Source organism: Uloborus diversus, chromosome 7 (genome assembly GCF_026930045.1).
Source record: "Uloborus diversus isolate 005 chromosome 7, Udiv.v.3.1, whole genome shotgun sequence".
NCBI lineage: Eukaryota > Metazoa > Arthropoda > Arachnida > Araneae > Uloboridae > Uloborus > Uloborus diversus.
This window is the reverse complement of record NC_072737.1, coordinates 166,913,785-166,935,276: the sequence shown is the minus strand read 5'-3', so window position 1 is coordinate 166,935,276 and position 21,492 is coordinate 166,913,785. Positions and strand designations below refer to the sequence as shown.

Sequence of the window (21,492 nt, the reverse complement as noted above, 5' to 3'; positions counted from 1 at the left end):
TCTGCGGATGTGCGTATGTATGTCGCATAATTCAAGAACGGTAAGCACTAGAAAGTTGAAATTTGGTACGTAGACTCCTAGTGGGGTCTAGTTGTGCACCTCCCCTTTTGGTTGCACTCGGGTGTTTCTAAAGGGGTCTTTTGTCCCTTTTTGGGGAGAAATCATTGTTAATTTCGATGTAAACTCAAGTGGTGTTATTATTTGGCGGGCATTTGGCGATATATCGCCAGTCTTTTGGTCGCCAAGTATTGTCGAGAAATTTGGCGGTTTTTTTTTTTTTTTTAAATCTGTTTCAATTTCGCCACTGTTGGTGGTTAGAGAGTAAACTATTGAATCATATTAAAATTGCCAGTAATGGGGAAATGACATTAAATTGAAGTAAAAGGAAGTCATGTGATGCACACATCAGCTCGTTTGTCATGAATATTGTGTTTTGTTTAAGTGTTATAAATGTGCAACAAAAGAAAAAATGATTTCTGCTTTGCTAAAAACATGGTTTAGAGATCAAAGATTCAAAGAAAAGTGCCAAACTCTAGTTGACCCTATGCCCAGTAGAGTAAAAATGGTGCTAGACAAAAAAAAGGGGGGGGGGGCATACTAAGTGGTGATTTTGATTTTATAATTAAATGATGTAAATTAAATGATTTTGTAAAAACAATGGCTTGATTCCATTAATTTTCGCAAGGGTGTAAGTTGCAATCCGAATCAAATTCGGGGGGGGGGGGGGGATATGACGTAGACACTTCGTAACTTCCTAGTGAACTCGGTTATTTTTCTATCTAACTCTATTATAGACGTTTATTTTTCTTATGGTTGGCCCAATGCTAATTTCAATGGAAGAAAAATCTAATTTGACACACATTTGAAGGAACCCCTACAAGTCGACACCAAATTACTATTCTCTCTCTTATCCAATTTTCGCTACCAACATTCTTTCATATTGACCCTCTCAGAATTTTACGCTGCGGTTTCTTGGTCAATCCTTTTCTGGAAAGTTCTTGTAAAGACATCAATCGTTATTAGCACCGGAAAGGTTTGCAGACCGGTTCGAAAATAAATCGATGAGTAGTTCTTTTTTTATTCCAATTTAGGCCCAATTTTCACATCCATTCCCGAATATGGGGGTGAGAAAGTACTTGCACATACATTAATATTACATATCGTTGGAAAGGGTAGAATTTTCCGCGTTCTACGCAGTTTATTTCAATGCTCTAACTAATTACGGCGGGAGCTACAGTGAAACCTGTGTAAGTTGATCAGCTGCGGTGCACTACTTTAGTGGTCAACTTAAACAGGCAATCAACTTCAGAGGTTTTACTGAATTTGCGTTTTTAGTTTGAATTTTTTTCGACTTAGCTGAAATTTAAGCACTACTTCCTTCATTAAATCTATCAATAAGAAGTGATAAAACTGTCCCCCAGTTTTCTTTTTGACACCATTGGAAAAGGCGACATTTTTTACACCAGTTCTATCTTAACCTATGGTCGAAAATTAAGCTTCTATCTCCAAAGGAAAAATAATTACAAGACTTTTTAAATCAATTTCAAAAAATCTCATCTGCATTCAAGTTGTTAACCATTTTATTTTCGCGTTTCCATGGTTTTGCTTTTTGAATCCATTGTTTATTTCCACCTTTCTCATTTTATAATTTCTTAAACTTATTTTATTCTGTGTTTCCATGGTTACGCCTTTTTAAATCTATCTTTCTCATTTTAATTTCTTAGAATTATTTTCTGTCGACATTGTTTGGAAGGGAGATTGTGCATTTTTTTTTTTTTTTTTAATTTAAGCCTGATCCTGATTGTTGAATATACGTCACTAGACACAATTTTTATTTTCAAGGTAAGCCGGGCAATGCAAATAGTAAGTAATAAATAAATTAATGTTCTTTTTATCCAATGAATCAAAAAGTATTCTGACTGCTTTAAATTCGCCCTCTGCATTTTGTTACAACTCCGATTTTTTTTTTTCAATAAAATTACAAAATATTTCAGTCAAATAAACAACTGAGTTTCATTTTATGAGGAAAAAAATCGTTTTGATTCTTGTCTTTAAATTTTTTCCATAATAAAAACTTTTTCCTTCAGAATAAAATTATAACAAAATCTCCTCCTTAAAAATCCCATTACCCCCACTCCTACAAAATAAGAAATTTAAAAAGAAACACCAAGCTCAGTTTATTTTTTTTTTCTCTCCTCCTTTTCAGAAAATGTACTTTTGATCACTTCAAGTTTCTTATTAAAATATCGATATGACAGCAGCATAATTAGCTTGTGAGAAAGATGGAACGGAGCTCATAAACACATCACTTTTTGTTATCCGGAAAATTTCTAATTGGCTTTTGTTAAGAATACCAAGAACTATATTTCAGCCGTGCATATCTTGAAAGGGAGACGAAGTTGAAGAGAAAGTGGAGGGTTTAGCTCCAAGGCATATGCGAAAAGTTTTTAATTCATCATCTTCAAGCATGCGATGCTTCAACATGAAATACGTAAGGAAGTAACATAAAAAGTAGGGCTGCAGAGTCTGAGTCGAGACTGATTTCGGGGAAAAGGAGTCGGATTTGAAGGTTTAAAATTTCAAGAGTCGGAGTCGGTCATTTTCCCTCTAAGTCCGCAGCTCTGCCACTGCTTGCAGAGTCGGAGTGATTTTTACTTCCTTTTACAAAAAAGGAAGTATTGTATTCGCGAAAAAATTTTCACTCAAATCGGCCTTAATTTCCACTTTTCTCACCCCCGAATGAATGTTGAGTTTTTTTTTTTTCGACCAAACCACACGTGGATATATGCCAAGGAACGTACAGACACCCGAAATATCCATTTTGACGACCCCCGAGTTAATTACAATGAATTTTCTTGTGACATCCATATGTACGTATGTATGTGCGTATGTGCGTATGTGTGTATGTATCTCGCATAACTCAAGAACGGTCTGTCCTAGAAAGTTGAAATTTGGTACGTAGACTCCCAGTGGGACCTAGTTGTGCAATTTCAATTTTGGTTGCATTCGGATGTTTCTAAGGGGGTCTTTTGCCCCTTTTTGAGGGTAAATCATTGTTAATTTCGATGTAAACCCAAGTGGTGTTATAATTTGTCGGACACTTGGCGATACATCGCCAGCCTTTAGGTCGCCAAGTTTTTTCGCCAACTTGGTGAAAAACTTGGCGAATTTTTAAATTTTAACTTTGATTCTGATTTGACCACTGTTGGTGATATTTAGAGAGTAAACAATGGAATCACATTAAAATTGCCAATGATGGGGAAATGACATTAAATTGGAGTAAAAGGAAGTCATGTGATGCACACATCAGCTCGTTGAGTGAAGGAGTCGGTCATTTTCCCTCAAAGTCCGCAGCTCTGCACAGTTCGTGCTGAGTCGGAGTGATTTTGGACTGAAAAAGTCGGAGTCGGTCATTTTCCCTCAAAGTTCGCAGCTCTGCCAGTGCTTGCAGAGTCGGAGTGATTTTTGAGAGAGTTTGTGTCGAAAGGATGTGATTTTCCGTCCGACTCTGCAGCCCTGATAAAAGCAGCATATATGAGGGTTGTTAGGAAAGTATGCGACCATATCTTTGTGTGAAAACCTGATGAGTTTGAACCAGGGGTGAGTTTCTGACGACAAAAACCTGTCGTAAAATGTCAAAAACCTGACAAAAACTGTCGAAAACGTCAAAAACCTGTCGAAAACTCAAATACAACCCTTATTGACATTTTTTATAAACATATAAGATTCCTCATGCTGAAAAATGATTTCATCATAATTTATTTTTCCTATCATTTAAGTAAAATAAAAATTAAATTAAAAAAAATCATTAAAATAAAATTAATTCTTTCAAATTAATTTGTATGCCGCAAAAATAGTTAACTTAAATCCAGTTTTGAAAGTGGTTCTGCTTAAACTTCTTAATAACTAACAATTAGTTACAAGTAATTTTATCTATTTAAAAATCTTTTTACGTAATTTCTTATGTAATATCCTTTTTCTTTGGAGTAAAGCAAAAATAAATCGATTAGCAGGTAATGATTAAATATAAGTCAGCTAAATATTTTTAATGATTTTTTTTTTTTTTTTGTAAATCTAGAAGTGAAACGAGCTGCTGTGCGCATCACATGACTTCCTTTTACTCCAATTTAATGTCATTTCTCCATTACTGGCAATTCTAATGTGATTCAATCGTTTACTCTCTAAATATCACAAACAGTGGCCAAATTTAAAAAAAATCGCCAAATTTAAACTTTGCGACCAAAAGACTGGCGATATATCGCCAAGTGTCCGACAAATTATAACACCACTTGAGTTTACATCGAAATTAACGATGATTTCCCCACAAAAAAGGGGCACAAAACCCCCTTAGGAACATCCGAATGCAACCAAAAGCGAAGGTGCACAAGTAGGCCCCACTAGGAGTCTAAGTACCAAATTTCAACTTTCTAGGACATAACGTTTTAGAGTTATGGGGGATACATACACACATACATACGTACATACGGACGTCACGAGAAAATTCGTTGTAATTAACTCGGGGGTCGTCAAAGTGAATATTTCGGGTGTCTGCAGGTTCCTAGGCATATATCCATGTGTGGTCGGGTCGAAAATAAAACTCAACATTCATTCGGGGGTGAGAAAAATGGAAATTAAGGTCGATTTTTGAGTGAAATTTTTTTCGCGAATGCAATACTTCCTTTTTTGTAAAATTAAGTAAAAATATATCTTTTGTTGAAGAAAATGAATGTCTTCCATCAAAAGGTGGGGGTCTTAAGAGAGTTCGTCTTCGGCAAAATTATATAGATAACTATGTAAAAAAACCTACTGTTAACATAAAAAATGATAGCTTTTTAAGCTGAATCTGCATCATATCCAAGAAATTAGTTCTCGGTTCAAAATGTCTCTGCAGCAATAAGGTTAGTAAGGTCTAATAAAATCCAATGTTTCTGTCAAATTTGTACAACTCATAGTGCGTTTACATTTAAGATCATGTTGTTCAGCATTTATTGAGAGGATCTTCTATACAGTTTTGGATTGATCCATTCTAAACTTAGAAATACACTTTGTATACAAAAGCTTACAAAACTGGTATTTTTCTACCACATGCTCCAAGAGAAAAACATATTTAGAATGAGACTAAATAAAATAAGTGACTGTTAAATAAAGATGTCTATTTTATTAAGTCTGTTAGTTTGGAAGTATACTAGATAAATGAGCAATCTTCTTACAGCATTGGAAAATTAAAGGAATTAATAGTCACTAAGTTTAATTTCATCTATTTATAATTACTTTCTATTATATAATTATAATCGCTCTTTCATTTATTTCCCTTTTTTTTTTACAGCGAGCAGCCTGTTGAATCAAAATTATGCTTGGGAATGTTTACTGAACATCATTTTAGAATTCTGAAAGTCCAAAAAATTATTCTAGTGTCTAAAATCAAAAACTATAAAACTATGATTAACTTTTTTAGGGAATTTTTGTAATCAATATCAAACTCATGCAGGTTTTGGACTGAAATTAAGGTTTTTGATAATTTTGTCAAAAACCTTGTCAAAAAGGGGGTTTTGACATGACAGTAAAAACTGCAGTTAAAACCGGATAAAACCTCCGACTATCAAAAACTTGACAACCCTGACATGAACCAAGCGCTCTTGCATGAACTTACTAAAACTTAGTGCGCATGCGTGAATTCTTTCGCGACTTGCAACGGTGTCGGTAGCTGGCACACAGAGTTTGATTGATTTAGTGTGTAATACTCTCGTCAGATTTTTTTTTTTAATTTCAAGTAAAACAACGGAGCGACCGGAGCCGCACTATTGCACCAAATTTTACCAGAAATTAAGCGACACTCAAGTGGAAACTAATCAGGAAATGCAGACTGTTTTCGGAGACGATTTCTCAGCACATTTCACGCAAATGATTTGAACGATCGAGGTAAAAAAAACAGGCTCCCGTGGTTCAAAGAACTCCTTATACTCTCCTGGTGTGCCCCCCTGCGACTTTTGGTTGTTCCCCAAACTCATGGTGCGGTTGTACAAAATTTCAGACAAGAGAGGACAATATGGCTGCTACGACAGCAGAGCTAAACTTCTTACTGACACAGACCTACTCGGAATGTTTCCAACAGTGGCAGCACCGTTGCGAGAAATGTGGGGATTCCCAAGGAGACTACTTGAAGGATATTAGGTTTTCAACGTTGCAGATTTGCCATTTTTTCCCCTTTCTTTCTTTCTTTGGGCAAAGGCAGGGCTGTGGAGTCGGAGTCGAAGAGTCGGAGTCGGACTGATTTTGGGATAAAGGAGTCGGAGTCGTTAGAAAACATGCCGACTCCGACTCCGGGCTTCTTTTTTTCTTTCCTTTTCACTGACTCTCCTTGCATTTTTTAAAAACTGATTACCAATTGGTTCGATTACATGTATAAAAAGATACTAATGAGAAAATAACTGCCATTATGGCAATTAGCTAGCTTGAATGCTTACCGAACTTTCTGTAGCCGTCCCCTAGTTTGCTTGCTTTTTAACTTAACTAATAGCAACTGTCAGCAAACGGTTTTGTTGCCTAACATTTTCAAGTACTAATCACTTTCAAATAAAAATGAAATATAGTGTTTTGTTCGATCTCACTTATAAAATAGTAAAAGAAACGTAACAAATTAGTAAGTCGACACCCGTAGCTAAGGTTGAAACGTTTAAGTGTGATCGGCAAATTCAAAGAAGTTCTGGCGCGAAAGCACGAATCCAAAAGATTCGATGAAATAATCTAATGTTTTTTTCTTTATTAAGACTATTTCTGTAAGCTTGGTTGTCACTAAAAAGTATGGAACAAAATAAGTAAATGATTTCTTGATTACAACACTCAAGAATTGCAGTTGATCTTAAAATCTTCATATTTAGGTTAATTCTAAAGCAGCCAATAAAATTTAAATTAAAAATTTAGCGAAGAAGAAATATAGGTATAGTAAAAGCTATTCGTACAAATTTGTATACCGCCGCGTTTTATGTAAAATTAGCTCCTGACGTATATGTGCCCTATTTTCGTTGAAATTTTATTGATGAAATATAATTTAAAATATATTCGTGAAAATTTTCAGAATTAAAGTATTTATATTTTTTATAAACTCTGAAATAACTTTGGGTGTCATCTACCAGATGGGTGTCACCCGGGGCAAACCACCCCCTCTCAAGAACTTGGATTTAGAAAAAAAAAGGTTTTTTTTTCTCTCAAGTTACAGCTTTCAAAAATTGAAAGCACACGATTTGATCAATATCTATTTGTTAAACATTAAAGGGGGGAAAATTACAGATAATCCTTTTTAAAATTTTTAAAAGGGATTTTTAAGTCATCTCACTTTTTAACTCGTAACTATTGGAAAGTTTGATTTTTAAATTGAATTTCTAACGTTGTATGGCGTCTTGGGTTTACAATAAAACACAAAATGCGAAATTTTCATAAAAAGGAATTAATATTTCAATCTGTGTTAAGAGGTTTTCCCCCTTCCCTTGAATGGAGAGAGGGAGTTGAAAAAATACAATTAAAAAAACTAAAAAAAATTAGGAGTTGAAGTCGGAGTCGGGCGTTTCAAAATCCAGGAGTCAGGGTCGGAGTCGGCCATTTTCTTTCCGACTCCGCAGCCCTGAGCAAAGGTCGGATACTTTTCTACCAGGCCTTGTACACTCGATTGGAAGGCAGGATAAATGATCAAAATAACTGCCGGATATCATATTTTTCTTAAAAACGATAAGTTTTCTGCATCTCTCTGTTGTCGCAAACTATCATAAAGAAAATTTAAATATTTTATTTGTTATTCATTATACAAAAAAGCTTAGTCTGCATGTGGGAGCTCAGCATGGGAACTTCGAAAATTTATGTGCATTTTTGCATATTACACGGGATCCAGACTATTTATCATGAAACGTTTTGAAGAAGATAAAACTCTCGCACTTTATTTCTTAGAAAATCAAGCGAATCCCCAATAAGAAATACAACAATAATTTTCTGCTAAAAATGAATGGATAAAAATAATGTAATGAGATTCAATAGTTTGAAACAATTTGCAATTATTGCGCTTTATTAACATTGTTTTAGTAATTTGAATCCTGTATACCAACAATGAATAATACTTCAAAACATTACAAACCCCAACGCACACATGCAAATTAGGCCCGTTATTTCGGTGTTTTCAAGAGGGGGGGGGAGCAATTCAAACTTTATCGGAAAACAGCAAAAACCACCAGCATTTATATGCAAAAACAAACTTTTCAATGCCGGTGGGCGGCAATTGAATCCCCTGACTTCCCTAAATGACGGGCCTGATATATATTCCTCTGAAAATATAAACAAAACGGAAAAGCACGATTGTGTATTAAGTATAGTATAACCCCGATTTAACGATTGTCAAGGGACTGGAAACATTTATCATTAAATCAAGGATATCGTTAAATCGAGTAGTATATTCAATGCAGTCAAATCCGAACCAGTGAAATGTATATCATTAATTTGAAGAAATCGTTAAATTGGACGTCGTTAAATAGAAGTTATACTGTAGATGAATAGTTCATAATATAAATAATAAAGATAGGTAAGCAAATATTAAATACTCACATGGCTAATGGTAGGCATTTCAAAATCTCTGTACAGACACATAATCACTATCCATGGGATCTGCAAGAATCGAAATGAAGCAAAACTACAAAAAGTGCATAAGATATTGAATGATGCGTTTTAAGCATCAAGAGACAACAAGAGAAAAACTAGCAATCGAAATAAAGCAGGAAATTGGAATAAACAAATATTTTAAGTATAGAAATCAATTTTGGAACATTCGAAAGTTTGTAAACAGATGAATAGTTCTTAAAAAAGAACAACAATTCGAAGGAAACATAGGCTTTTTAAGTACATTATATTGTTCGCCTTCCAGGAGAAGGCGCCTGACTCCTTCGTCACGTGGCATGCGATGATTTTATTTCGCTGTTATCGGCAGAAGGTACTTCGGATCATAGCATTTCGTTGTAAAAGCAGCAGTTTTTTAAATGTGAGAATAACTATAAGGTTCATTCAAATGAAACCAGGTCAGTGCGTCTAACGTCACATTAGACGTCAGACGATGCCACGCAACTGCATGTATGGAGACTAGGGTGTGTCTTATAATGCACTTTTTAAAAAAGTTTTGAATTTCTTATGGGGCACCCCTTTAATTGCTTCCTTTTGATGAAAAAATACACACATAAAGTTTCATAGAATTTGAACATAATTTAGGGAGGTTACCAGTGATTAAAATTACATTCATTTTGAAAAAAAATGGTGTAAAAATTAATTCTTGACATATTTTTAATCAACATGACATTAGGTTGGTTGGGTTTAACATAACACAAATGCTTATTTCTTATATATACCAGAAAATAATAAGCATTTCATGGTTGTCATTTTATGTAATAATGTCAAAAAAGCATTTGAAAGTTCGGTAATATCATTCATATCACAGGTTTACACTTTCGGTCTTTTACATTCAGCAATATTGTAATTTTTCTCTTTGTTACTTCCATGTGACAATACAAACTTTTCACTGATTGCTACTTATTATCCAGACTAAATAAATAAATTTTAAAAAAATAAAAAGAGAGAGAGTTGACAAATTTTGCAGCAGTGGTAGCACCCTCTAAATATTATTCAAATTTTATTTTTAATATGAGAATTTTTTTTCATCCAAAGGAACAAAATGAGAGGGTGCCTCATAAAAAAATAACACCTTTAAAAATAAGACGCACCCTAATGGAGACCCCATTGGTAGAGAGACTTACGCATGCGCAACGTTTCATGTTGCACAGTGACAGTGTGGTTTAACGCCGCGCCAACGAGAAGGTGGTCGCACAAGTTATCGTCCACTTCGAAACTTGTCCTTTTTTGACCACAAGGGCCCACTCAGGAGCAGGGGGCCCACTCCCTGGGTTCACTGCTTGTCGAGTTCCTGAAACGGGGAACCACATCAATGCCCAGCGTTATCAAGCCACTTTACAGAGCCTTAGACGAGCCATTAAGCCGAAAAGGACAGGCATATTGTCCAAAGGCATCCAATGCGGTCAAATGCGGTAAGGACGACGTTGCAGTTGTTTCGGTGGGAAACGCTGGAGCTGAAACATTCACCGTGAGCACCCTTTCACTGTGTGACCTCTATAACAAGCTATTCGCAGACGACACGCCGGATCAAGGGCACCCATACAGGGGGGCAATTGGGGGCTCAAGCCTCCCCCCTCCCCCGTGAAATTAGAACTTCCTTGCTTTTAGTACTTTTTTCTTTGCAAAAATGTAAAAACAGTTCTTCTCCAACCATTAATGAATAAGTTATGAAAAATATCAAACTTTAATAACTCTAATCTGTACTGAAATCGGTTTCTATGGGGAAAATATCCTGCTAAACCATGGAGAAAATATCTGACCCCTCCCCCCTTTAAATTTTGCATATGGGCGCCCTTGCGCCGGATATCGTACACATCACAATGGACGACGAAGTGTGTGACTGGGTTCACACACACACAGTAATGGATCCGATAGCAACCTACTAGCTTCTTCAAGGATGGAATTGACCGCCTAGTGTCGCAATGGGATAAATGAGCCAACAGTTTAGGCGACTATTTTAGAGTTAATAAAATCGCTGCCGTTACTTTATACTAAGGCCCCTATAACTAAGGGAGCCGACGCATCCGCCATTTTGGATCAAAGTGACCGTCTGTTTTTGAGCCATTGCCATAGGGTGAATTATTAAAAGACGCAAGAAAGAATGTTAAGATCATAAAAATAAGTGAATGTGCCACAGTGTACTGTGGTAATAGTTCACAGAAAGGATTTTGTTTCTTTAAATTTCAAAATTAATAATCCAAGATAAAAAATCAATTTTACTGACGATTTGCTGGAAATCCGAAGCTAAAACTCGGCAATGCGAAAGCAGTAAACATTGTTATGTGAATTCTCGGTACTACTTTAATTGTTATGGAGTAATTTAGTCTGAAGAAATATGCTTTTTCGTTTTTTTTATACAACTCTTACATTTTTAAATCAGTTGATAAATTGATTGCTAAGTTAAAAAACGCAATGCTGCCAAAAATAGGACTAATTCACTTTATTGGAAATTCAAGTATACAGTATCAGCACATAAAAATATATAGTTACACTAATACTACTAAGAGCATTAATAATGTAAAGTAATACTAGTTTCATAATTAATTAGCAAGTTAATTAAACATACAAATAACTAAATAATAATAATATATAACAATAATAATTTAATAATATGTAAAATTTCACCAATTGAAATGTTTTCGATTTCTTGATGTTTTGTTGGTTTGTTTATTTTTTCAAAATATGACACTCTGTAGTTCTAATAACAATTCGGGACAAAAACAAATGCATTACACTAACATAAAATGAAGCTGAAAGGAAGCGAAAACACATCTAGTGTGGTAATATTTCTCCGACTTTTGATCAAAATGGCGGACAGTTCGGCCTGGTATATGTAGGGGCTCTACTTTATACTAACGACCTGGTTTCATTTGAATGCCCCTTATAAAATGACAACAGACAAGTGAAGAAATGATGTAAAGGGCACTAAGACTTTTTTTTTACATCAAAATAAGATTGTCTGGTTGTCTCATTTAGAAGCGCGTGGATTGCTTACCGATCACCCTCGCGTAAAATGGATGCTTTCGTGGAGGCGTGGCGAAGTGCCTTCTCGTGAAAATCGGACAATACTTCCGGTTGTCCGAGGGCGACTTATTCGCGGTAACACTTTAAAATAGAAATAAATAGACAAAAATGAATTAACTGAACGTGGATAAATGCACCCAGCTTAACTTAACACGTGCAAAATCACCTATTTTTTTCGGCATTTCATGGTTATTACTTTCCCTCCCTTCCATTACATCAAACCTTCCAAGGTCTCTTGATTTTTAGATCTACACTACTAGTGGAAACCTGGTTTTTGGACAAACACTGCTTACTGCTTTAGAATCCAGGTGACTTATTGATTTTTTAGATGTACACTACCCTCGTGCGTAAACGAGTGATCAGATCTGCTTTGTTCGAAAATATTAAGGAGAAGGAACATTAAAAATATTTTAGAGCATCAACATCTAAAAATAGATGAGAAGTTTTTACTTTAAAATGACAGTATAGATAACATGAAGATTATACAGATTGATTGTCTTTTTATAATGAAACCTTGCAAATAATAGACGTAACTGAAGAAACAATAATAAATCAAAAATAATAGAAAGCTGCAACAACGCTGCCCAAGTCGCTGTACTCGAAGTTTTCCTCTGCCGATGTATCTCACGTCACTCCACAGAAAATCGTTCAACCTTAAAAGAGTAATTCACAAAAAAAAAAAAAAAGAAAGTAAGTTCGTGTTTCCTTACTCTAGTCTCTGCGGGAGGTATATTGAATTGAGGACTACTAACTGACACGCTTTTAAGGCTAAAGGATATTGCCATGTTTAACAATGGCAGGCAAAAGCAGAAAAATGCTTCAGTCAATAACAAGTTATATATTCTTAACAATGTTTACTGAAACACAACAATGAAAAACACCTTTCAAATAAGAGAAATATTCCTCAATATCGTACATATCATTCACCCTTAAAAATAACGTAAACAAAACCAGTAAGAGTCGGATTTTTTTAAAGACTGCGCATCCATTACAATCGTACATGAAAACATTGCCTTGCGAAAACCTAACCAAAAGGGAATATATTTTAAAATGCCTTGCTACACACACACACACACACACAGAGAGAGAGAGAGAAAGAAAAGAGACAAATCCCCAATGCGTTAAAAACCATTTGCAAGAAATTTTACTTTTTGATGATCAAGCAAGAAATGGCAACAAATAATATTGTTCAGCTTTTCTTCAAGCTGAAATTAACCTCGCGCAAAAAATTGGAGGGAGAAATTTCTTTTTGAAATAAATTAATTTTTACTTCAAACGCTTATAACTTTTTTTGTAGTCATTTTGCGATGTCCGCGGCTCTAGTCTTTGCGGATATTTTCGAAATAATTCTTTTTTACGGGCTTTTCAACGGTACAAAATCGAAAAAATCGACCATTTCTTGGCATAGACGTATGTTCAAGTGGACATAAAATTCAGTTTTTAATTAATATCTCCGTTAATTAGCATCCTACGTGGATGAGGCTGGAATATTCGTAACCCTCGTAAAATTTCTAATTTTTTAATACCTGGTTCGACCCTGAACTCGAGCCCGTTCTTGAGAATTTTGCATATGAGTGCAGAACGTTCCCCATCCCGTTTCACCCCGTTAAAATTGAAATTTCCAAAAATCCTTTCTTAGCACGCGCTTACGTTATAAAATTAACCTATGTTCCAATTTTCAGCTTTCTAGTCTCAGTAGTTTTGGCTGTGCGTTGATTGTCAGTCAGGACAAACTATTTTATATATACAGAAGTATATTTCACTAAATAATGCTAATGTTTTATTCAGTAGTTTATTTTTTACTGTTTTTCGTTCTCGGGAATCGATAAAATCAAGTCAATATGTTTACGACGTTTTTAGAGTATGATATGAGAATAAAGTTTTGATCTTGGACCCTCCCCTTGAAAAATTCCTGCGTGAGTCTCTGATAGCAACCTAATTAATTTCTTTTCATGACTACACTTTTGTAGTTCCCGGATCAGCAGACTAATTTTGTAGTCGTAGATCAAGGGCGGATCCAGAAATTTTTCAAGGAAGGGGCGATGGTTTTTTTTTACCTTACCTCTAACTACGTAATCTGATTTACATCTGCTGGGGGAGGAGGGCTGCCACATCCTTTTTATTTAAAACAGCTAAAATATAGAAATTTAACTAAGAAGGTCCCCGAACATATTCTTTTGCTTTTCCGTTGAAAGAGGCATTCTAAAATTGCGTTTTGGAAATTCAATTTCGTGATAATTCCGGGGAATGCTTTGAAATCCTGTATCCTTAACATCCTCAAAGGTTGTCTAAAATTGCACTTTTTGAAACTTCAGTTTCAAAAAATTACCAGAAGAAAGTTCCCCCACTGAACCTATTCCTAATTCCTTCCCCTAACACTACATGAGATGTCAACAATCGCATCTTTTTTCAACACTTCAATTTTTCAAAATGCCCAAAAGAAGGCCTCCAAACTCGTCCTACTAACTTCACTAAAGATCGTCTAAAATTGCCTTTTTGAAACATTAATTCCGATAAGTTTCCAGAAGGGAAATCCCAACCCCATTTCTTTCCTTAACGCCATCAAAGATAGTCTATGCTTCATTTTTGGACTACAGTTCCGAAAAATTTCAAGTGTAAGATCCCTCAAGGGAGGGGCAATCGCCAGGAGCAACAAATAGGGGGGTCAAAAGGGGGCGCTAGCACCACCCAATTTTTCGAGAGGAATGATAAAAAAAAATGAGCAAATTCAATTTCCGTAAATCAAAAATTAATGTTCAAGAAAACCAATCTTGCTGGTTCTCCGTAATGGTTGATGAAACTCGACACATTTTCAGACATGAGCAAGTGTTTTCCGTTTTTTAAATTATTAGAAATTCATCAAGCCTTTACCGGCCTTTTCAGAATAGAAAAACTGAAGAATCATGGTTAATTTTATATAAAGACGTAATTTCCTCGTATAGGCTAAATATCTCGTTCGTGTGTGATCTCCGTAACGATGGTTATGAGAGGCTCGTGCAGTGGTGTAGCTGCATGATTTTCACAAGAAAATGCCTCGGTATTTTAAATTGATTGTTACGCTCATATTTTAAGTGTGCCTATTTAATGAGTGTTCATACTTTCTTCTGCTATAAACACATTTCAGCTGCTCAATGCACAGTTTGCTTTCGTAGATACTTTAAAAACTATTGCACATATACATACTATTTTTGAAAAAAAATATCTTACATCAACAAAAAAAACTCTTTTCTGGGGGCTCTTTAACTATGCAATCTCCCCCCAATTACTTGCTGTTAGCCAATATGTGTTTTGTTCCATACTAAGGTAATTCATATTTAAAAAACTCGACCCCCTGAATGAAATGCCGCCCCTGGTGATTGTTCCTTCCTTATATCCGTCCTTGTCGTAGATAAATAACCAAAACAAACTTTGCTTTTCCTCATACAGTGTAGAATTTAGTGCAGAACATTATAATAATACGTAAAATATCCATTCCCATATATTTCTCACCGTAAATCAGACATTTTGCACACACTCAACATTTTCCCCTAATTCCCAGTGACTATCGATTTTTGAATCCTCCGTCCGATACGTGGAAACAAAAAGAAATCGCTGTCTCGGCAAATTTGAAGAAACATAAAATAAAGAGAGATCGAAATAATAGGAGAAGTTCGAACAAATGATTTATAAAAGAGATGGATTTTTTTTCCTTAAAACACGTTTAATGTTCTTAAGTATTCCCAAGTAAAACGTTCAAGAAAAAATATCCCGCAAAGCGGTAAGTGAAGAGGAGTGGAGGAGAAACAGACAGCTTTAAAACAAATCTTTCATTGGTTCTTTTTACTTCCTTTTACAAAAAAGGAAGTATTGTATTTGCAAAAAAAAAAATTCACTCAAAAATCGACCTTAATTTCCATTTTACTCAGCCTCGAATGAATATTGAGTTTTTTTTTTTTTTTTTTTCGACTCGACCACACGTGGATAAGTGCCTAAGAACGCATAGACACGCGAAATATCCATAATGACGATTCCTGAGTCAATTACAACGAATTTCCTCGTGACTTCTGTATGTACGTACGTATATATGTGCGTATGTATGTCGCATAATTCAAGAACGGTAAGTCCTAGAAAGTTGAAATTTGGTACGTAGACTCCTAGTGGAGTCTAGTTGTGCACCTCCCCTTTTGGTTGCATTCGGGTGTCAAAAAGGGGTCTTTTGCCCCTTTTTGGGGGGAAATCGTTGTAAATTTCGATGTAAAAAGTGGTGTTATTATTTGGCGGGCACTTGGCGATATATCGCCAGTCATTTGGTCGCCAAGTTTTGTCGCCAACTTGGCGACAAATTTATTGGGTTTTTTTTATTTTTTAATCTATTTCCATTTGGCCACTGTTGGTGATATTTAGAAAGTAAACTATTGAATCACATTAAAATTGCCAGTAATGAGGAAATGACATTAAATTGGAGTAAAAGGAAGTCATGTGATGCACACATCAGCTCGTTTCACACTGAAATCAAATCTGCTTAGTGTTCAGCCAAAAATGAGGCAGCGAGAAGCAAAGGGATGTAAGTGGACATTTTCAAGTTTTGAGTAAAATGCGTTTAAAGTTATATGGTCCTAGGTAGGCTTTCATTGAAAGCTTTTTCTAAATCATGCTGTATAGCAGCACCTACCAGAGCTACTAGTGCCATCTCTTGCCCCAAGACAGAGGAGAGTTTCATCTACGATTTGTACTAGCTATCTCCAAATTTTTGATTTTGTCACTTACATCCCTTAGCTTTTCACTGCCTCAAATGATTTCACACTTTGAGGAGAGGAATGGTTAACAAGAGTGACACCACTTTTTTACAGCAATAGCTTTTGAAAAATAGTGACTTGTGACAAGGAAAGGGGAGGGGTAAAGTAAGTGTGAGACTTTGTAACAGATGAGGGGGGGGTTAAAAAAATGTAGCATTTATGGAGAGCCCTTTTTGAGGTAAGAAAAGCAATTGTGCTTTGTGAACTATTCATTTTGAATGATTACATTTATTGTGATCAGTTCTGCCGTAAGAAAGTAAAAAAGCAGTATCTGTCGAAATGTATTTTTGAGATATTTGAAGCAATGAGTTTTGGATTCCCTGCTAACAGTAGGGGAATGTTGGATTTTGAAGTTTTTTCGTGCTTTATTTTAGGCGGAAACCAAATTAGCAAGCTTGCAAAATAAATCTGAAGTACAACAGATGATAAAAACGCAAAAACAAAACAAAAATGCTGCCTTTTAATTTCCAACGGCAAAGTTATATTAATTATAAAAAATTCTTCTCCTTCTTCATATCACAAAACATTTTCATACGTTGGCTCAATCAAAGATTATCTGCGGAAGCCACAGAACAGATCTAAGGGCATACAAGAAAAAAACGAGAAAGTAAAGGAGCCTTGAGTCTGGGGAAAGGAATGATAGGGCAATTAACTCAAATTGGGGAAATTATTCACATAATGGCATAATATTCATAATAGCAATTCAAGCCGAATTTATTGCAGATGCATGAATGAAAAACGTATTTATTTTGTAAAAGAGAGAAAGAGAGAGAGCATGCAATGTGCATTAGTTAAATACATAATATTGTGAGTTCTTTTGAGCGATGTTGAACTGAAACCAACAGACGTGTGTTTTGGATTTTTGGGAAGTGCGTTACATTAAATAGAAAGTGGGCGATGAATTTGAAATTATTGTTGCAAAACTTTTCCTTCGCCTAGATTTTCGTCAGAAACTTTATCATTAATTTTTGAATCAATAGTGCTTAGTTGAAAAAGAAATTCTGCAACCATTAAGTAACTCAATTGTTTTCCTCTTTTTTCCTGTAACGTATTACAAAATGCAGTTTCCAAACTTCATTATTTTTTACAATTTATTTTTCTTCCCTAAAAGAAAGAAATTGTTTCAGCAATCAGTAACAATTCAATGATTCATCAACTGAATGTTTTAATAATCATTCATCGTGTAAGATTTACTCATTTTGCAAAAAAACGAGTAAATCTTTTTTTACTTTTTATCAATAAACAGTCATTGAAAATATACATTTTCATGGGTGAAATTCTCATTTTGGTAACTACGTGGGTTAATATGCACAAAACTCAGGGTTCATACTCGATTTGGATGAAAAAATTCCATGACTTTTCCAAGACTTTTTCATGACTTCAATGAAAATTTTCATGCCCTCATTACACGAAGATAATAGCGCTATTTAATCTCAAACTTGCTAATTTTTGGAAATGAGCATTAGCAAAACGTTTACATGGAATGCAACAGTCTCATTGAAGAACTTACTCATAATGGAAAAAATATAAGTGTACACTTAAAAAACTAAACTATTCTTATTTGTCTTCATCATAAATTTAAGCGAAGTAAAAATGCAGTGAAACAATATGCTAAAATGTCTGTTTATATACATATATATATATAAACAGGTAGTGTCAACAGTGCATTTAATCATCCACATAACTTGACAGTATTTTGGTTCTTTAAAGTAAAGCTACATAGTTTAGTTTTTTATGTTTTTCTAAACAAGATCTTTTTTGAAAAAACCATTCAGCTATGAATCAATCTTTTGATTCAAAAATATACTTCTTATGTTTACTTATTTGCAAATTTTCAAATGCATATAAATTATTAGGTTCAGAAATTCCAGAACATGTTTGATTCCTGACATTGAATGTAGCAGTGGGTCGCATGGATTAGCTTTGCAGGCCGTATGTTGGGCACTACTGTTTTAGAGAATTAGAATTCCTCTTTTTCTGTATTCTATCGCCTGACTAAATATTCTTATTTTCTCAAATCTTCAACAAATTATGATAAACTCTGATAAATTTAATAATAAAGTTCCTATGTATGAGTGACGGAATCGAACTCGGATGCAATTGGATTGCTTTATTTTATTTATTTTTTTTTTTTTTTGAGTGGGCGGGGCAAAACTAAGAACGTAAATTTCGCTACTACAGAATATGAAGCATAAGAAGTGTTGAAAATAACAGCAAATTCAAAATAAGTGATGTCCAAGCAGTAAAATCACATTGCAAAATAAGGAACGCAGCTGCTACAGAAGTGGATGCAATGAGATTTCAAAATTCAGATTTGATTTTGGGATCGTTCAATTTTCCACTTTTAATAGCTTTTATGTGTTATACTGTTAAATCACTCAAGATTTCTAATGCTCCCTCAGTTACTGTTGCTTTCTCTTTGTTCAGGACATTTTTCCATGACTTGAAATTAATTTCCATGACTTTCAATGAAAATTTCAATTTTCCATGACTTTTCCAGGTCTGAAATTGGCTTTTTTTTCCATGACTTTCCAGGATTTCCACAACCCGTACGAACCCTGAAAACTTGAGCACAAAGCACGTAGCACACAGCAGCTTCCAATATCCTCATTTTCTTACTAGACCGGACAGTACAGAGGTCGGATAGTCGCGAACTGGATAATTGAGGATCTACTGTGAAAGGAAATATTTTTCGTTTTTGTTTTCAGGACTCAATGCGCAAGAACTCCACAGCACGGCCATTATCCCCGCGACCGTCATATGAAAAATCCACGCTCCAAAGATCTTCCCATAGGGCCGAGACGAGAGACACATCCCTTATTCGATCTCCACTGCCTCACTGGCCGCCCATGAACTCTATTTAGTGCTCCCAATGGAAAATCCGTTAATGGTTGAAATTTACTGAAAAATAAACCCAAACAATTTGAGAAACTGAATTTGATATCACATATTGTAAATCATCATTTTCTTGCATAAAAGATGCAGACTTTGTTGCTAGAAATTAGTTATAATTGTTAAAAAACTATGTTTGACATTCTGCAACCTCATCTAATGCAGAAAATATTGATCTTATACATAAAATACACCGCCAGCTCAGTCATTCCATCCGAGGACTGCAGTTTCGTGCTTTTTAGCACTCATCTGCCCGGAATAGGAAGAAACTGAGCTGGCGTCAGAAAACCACTTAAAGGAGATAAGAGAGCCAAACAAACTGGTAGCAAATGTAAAATTAATACACCAGACGAGTGACCACAGCTCGATCTCATGCTAGAAAATCGATGTTGGTGCATGGGAAAGTAGGCTTATTTACAGTGCGGGCCAAATTATTAGACTAAGACTGTTTTAAAAGCAAATTCTTTATTGATTACATAACTATAGACACATTAACGGACAGTGAAATAATTATCTAATATTTAGTATGCATTCCCTTGTTCTAGATGAGCATTTAAGTCTTTTTGGCATACTTTTTACAAGGTTTACACCATTTCTTAACTTTTTAAAAAAGGAGGTAAAAAATTGTTCATGCTCACTATTATATATACTCACATACACATACTCACTAATTACCTAAAACTAACTTTAAATATAACAGAACACACTAATAAAAAGAACTAGTGAACTGTTTAAGCTGATTGAGGTTATGTTCCTGGTAGGTAGATAAACAAAGAACATAAACAAAGCAGACAGTGCTGCCACTTGCAAATATTAAATTATGCTAAAATAGCGTAATAATCAGTGTAAAGTATGTACTGTACTTTAATAGTAAAATAAATAGTATTTTAGTACAAATTGTGTACAAAAAACAAAAAAAAAAAAAAACTCTTTAGTCTAATAATTTGGCCAGCACTATAGTTCCAGACGGAACTTTTCTTTTCTGGCCTAAACACGCAAGAACTCCACAGCGCGCGACAATAGGGAAAATTTCGATTTTTCAATTTTATTTTTATATGATAGAGTTACATGTATGAACATCATAGGTGAAAAAAATTTTGCGATACGATAAGTAGTTTTTTTTTAAATCAATTTTTAAAGTTCAAGCGCTTGTGACGTCAAATGGCATAGGAAGTGACGTCATGCGCTCTTCCGATAGGGGAGAAGCCGAAGGTCACGCATTCGACTTCGAAGACGAAACGTAAAAGGCTTATCTCCTCGCGTTTCTGGAACATTAAACCTCTCATCCTTTCGGAAATATTCGAATATCATTATTGATGTTACACGAGGAAGATTATTTAGATTGTGCTTTAACGAATCCGGTCTCCATAGTGTGTTCAAAAGGATTATTGAATTTCTAAAAAATAAATATATCAGCGCTCTCAAAATGTCCCTAGCGAAAACAAGGGATCTTCGGCGGAAGGCTGCCCATTCGCGCCCTGTGACGTAGGCTCGTGACGTTTCAGAAGAGCGCACTTTTGCGCGTGGATTTTTAAAAATTCATTATCAACCACGGTGTTTTAAAATTCGGCGATGGTGAATTTTTTAGTTTTGAGGGTCAATGAACAAAATCCAATAGTCGAAATATGAACATTTAATAGGTTGCAACTTCCCTATTATCCCCAGCGACCATCATCCGAGAGATCCACGCTCCCATTCATCAAGATCCTCCCACTCCAAAACCGGCCAAGATCTCCCTCATAAGGCCGAGACGAGAGCCACTTACCTTATTCGATCTCCACTGCCTTACTGGCCGCCCATGAACTCTTCTCAGATGACTAACTCGAGAAGCCCGGCATTATCTCACGAGGTCGGGAGAATATCAGACGCGACATTGACCCATATTCCAGCCATAAACAAGGCTACCTGCGAGTTCGTTTTCTTTTCATCTCTCTGAAAGGTAAACGGATCAGGAGTTGAAGGTGAAGATAGCGATCGGCTCTTGGGTATACGTCCAAGAGATGATGCTATCCGTTTTTGCGAAACAATGCGGAGAACTAATGCGCCGGAACGATTATATTCTTCTAATCAATGGTTTTAAAGAATGAATGAGTGGAATTCAATAACTCTCAGCAGACGCATTCTGATAAGAGCAATAACGCAT

The 21,492-nt window shown here is 35.3% G+C and overlaps 1 protein-coding gene across 1 annotated transcript in view; it reads right to left on the bottom strand.

Annotated features, from left to right (window-relative positions):
* LOC129226289 (protein phosphatase 1 regulatory subunit 16A-like) overlaps nt 1–21,492 on the bottom strand; it is a 223,300-nt gene that overhangs the window by 160,835 nt on the left and 40,973 nt on the right. Inside the window, exon 2 of the mRNA XM_054860892.1 lies at nt 8,587–8,646. The gene's annotated coding sequence lies outside the window, so the exon portion shown is untranslated. The remainder of the gene's footprint in view (nt 1–8,586; nt 8,647–21,492) is intronic.